Source organism: Protobothrops mucrosquamatus, unplaced genomic scaffold, assembly GCF_001527695.2.
Source record: "Protobothrops mucrosquamatus isolate PMUCROS unplaced genomic scaffold, P.Mucros_1.0 scaffold3151, whole genome shotgun sequence".
NCBI classification, from domain to species: domain Eukaryota; kingdom Metazoa; phylum Chordata; class Lepidosauria; order Squamata; family Viperidae; genus Protobothrops; species Protobothrops mucrosquamatus.
Genome location: NW_015389151.1, coordinates 186,955 through 189,934, shown reverse-complemented (window position 1 = coordinate 189,934; position 2,980 = coordinate 186,955). Strand labels below are relative to the sequence as shown.

Here is a 2,980-nt window from a genome sequence, read left to right as displayed (position 1 = left end):
ATTATTATTATTATTATTATTATTATTATTATTATTATTATTATTATTATTATATATTGATGCAGATGCATAGATTAGATGATAGATACAGACAGACAGGCAGGCAGGCATGCAGACAGACAGATAGACAGATAGATAGATAGGGATGGATGGATGGATGGATGAATGGATGGATGGATGGATGGGTAGATAGATAGATAGAGAGATGATATATTGATGTAGATACATAGATTAGATGATCCCATGCCTCAAAACTCTAAACCAGCCAAACAGGATGAAAGAAACCACAATAAACAAAGAATTAAAGGTTATTTACTGGCGTCTCTCCAAAACAAGCTGTATTGCAGCTTCTGGAATGTTGGTCCATGGTTCACCGAAAGAAAGCGAGCCAAAGAATTTCTTTTTAAGAATTTGTCTAGCTTGAGTTCGAATCCGGCTCTTCAAAATTCCAGCTTTTCAAGGGAGAAACTTTAAAGATATCTGAGATCAGTTGAAGTCCACCCATCTTAAAGCAGGCTGGCTGGGGAATTCTGGGAGTTGAAGTCCACCCGTCTTAAACTTTTACAGCTTGAGAGTGTTTCCTGCTCCAGGCCAATGAAACAGATTCTAAAAACTGAGATATCCGAGATCAGGATGAAACAAGCTATGTTGTGACACCACAAAATGTAGAACCCCCCACGAAGCTGGTGTGATGGGAAGGTTGCCGGCTTGGGTGAAAAGGAACCAAACCCTTTTTCCTCCATGAGGACTATAAACTCTTCAAGGGTGTGACTGAAGAACTCGAAAAGGAATTCTCAAAGGAGTCAACCACATATACATAAAAGAAAATAAGATTTAGTGAAAATATACTGGGGCGAACACCCTTCAACACATCGATGGCAGTGTCGGTAATTGCAAAGATTTTTGCTCCAGTGATCATGGCGCTTTGGGTGGAAACGGTGTGTTAGCAATTGAAAATGAAAAGACCGACATTGTAATGTCATCAGATCCATCTTCGCTGGCTGGGGGATTCTGGGAGTTGAAGTCCACCCATCTTAAAAGCCGCTGAGTTTGAAAAAAACCCACTGATTTTTAACCTACAGTTACAAGCAAGCATTACTAAATGAAACCGGAGTCATGCAAGCCACGATAAATATGCAAAACAAAATAACGGTGAAAAATTGAGGATAGGAAAAAACAAACAAACTCAACATTTGAATTTTAAAACGAATCAAGGCTATGAGCCCTTGTAAGCAGACACGCTTACAAAGATGTACTATACGTGTGAAAATCCAAGTCCGGTCCCTTTTGCATTTACAGAACTCGTGAAATCATTCTACAGAGAACAAATCCATTTGAAGAAAGGCAGAAATTAGATCTCCCGCATGTTTTATTACGTGGAAATGTCTTTACACAACAGGTGGCTAGTTCTGTAAAAGACACAGCTACATAGAACAACAATCCTGGCTTAAAAAGTCATTTTCCTACAGGACTTTTAAAAAAAAAAATCCTCAGTTTATTCGTATAAATTGTAAGTCAACTCCCTTTGATTGCTCTGGCACACTTAGCAGCATGAGATAAGATAAAACTGTATTATCAACTATTATCTTTTAACAGGAACGGTGCCCCCAAATAATATTAGGATATATTTACACACCCATGCAAAACTATCAGAAGTCAATACAGAGTCCTTGACTTAACCACAGTTGAGCCCAAAGTTTTCACTGCTAACCAAAACAGTTGCTAAGAGAATAGAATAGAATAGAATAGAATAGAATAGAATAGAAATAAGGAATAGAATAGAAATAAGGAATAGAATGGAATAGAATACAGAATAGAACAGAATACAGAAAGAATAGAATAGAAATAAGGAATAGAATAGCAATAAGGAATAGAATAGCAATAAGGAATAGAATGGAATAGAATAGAATAAAAAATAAGAATAGAATAGAATAGAATAAGAAATAAGAATAGAACAGAATAGAACAGAACAGAATAGAATAGAATAAGAAATAAGAATAGAACAGAACAGAATAGAATAAGAAAATATGGAATCCAATAGAATAGAATAGAATAGAATAGAATAGAATAGAATAGAATAGAATAGAATAGAATAGAATAGAATAGAATAATAAATAAGAATAGAACAGAATAGAATAGAAAGTATGGAATAGAATAGAAAATATGGAATAGAATAGAGCTGGAAGGGACCTTGGAGGTCTTCTACTCTAGCCTCCTGCTTAAGCAGAAGAACCCCATTGTGCCCCATTTTTATGCCCTTCCTTGCGGCCGTTGTTAAGCCGAATCACTGCAGTTGTTCAATTAGTCACACCGTAAATTATAAAAAAAAACCAGGCGGGAGCAGCACATAAGAGGATGGCTTATCCAGCACATCTGCAGCAGATGCATTGGTGGTTCAGTGGTAGAATTCTCGCCTGCCACGCGGGAGGCCCGGGTTCGATTCCCGGCCAATGCAACTGACCTTTTGTGTCCCCAGGGTGTGTGTGTGTCTATTTTTCTAGAAAGAAAAAATATATATATACTTTGCCAGCGATATCGTTCCCTAGGGATTTCTGGGAGTTGAAGTCCACACGTCTTAAAGTGGCCCAGGTTGGAAAAACACCAATTTAAATTGACAGGCTGGTTTGTGGCGGGGGAGGGGTTCAAAGGGACACAGGTAACTTGTGGTTGCTAGTTCCCCTCCCCCACAATTAGCACCCCGTGAGGTTAGGTTCAGCTGCCCCCCTCCCCAAGTTCTTCCTTCCCCAGGGCTGTTTTTTGGGGAGAGGGTCCCGTACTTGGCTGAGCAGTTGAACTGACTGATTTCCCCAAAATTCTTTTACTTACCTGCAAAAACTCTGCGGGATCCAGGAGTCGAAAAGGGACAGATGGTCCTCCACTTACGACCTCAGTTGGGCCCAGATTTTCCCCGGTTGTTAAGTGAGTACGGTTTTACCACCATTTTTGCTGTATTTGTTATAAGCGAATCGCAGCAGTCGTT

At 39.0% G+C, this 2,980-nt stretch overlaps 1 non-coding gene across 1 annotated transcript; it reads left to right on the top strand.

The window, feature by feature from the left end:
- Positions 1-2,384: 2,384 nt before the first annotated feature.
- Positions 2,385-2,455, top strand: TRNAG-GCC. Its single transcript has one exon. It is a non-coding gene; the product is annotated as a tRNA-Gly (tRNA).
- Positions 2,456-2,980: the final 525 nt, after the last annotated feature.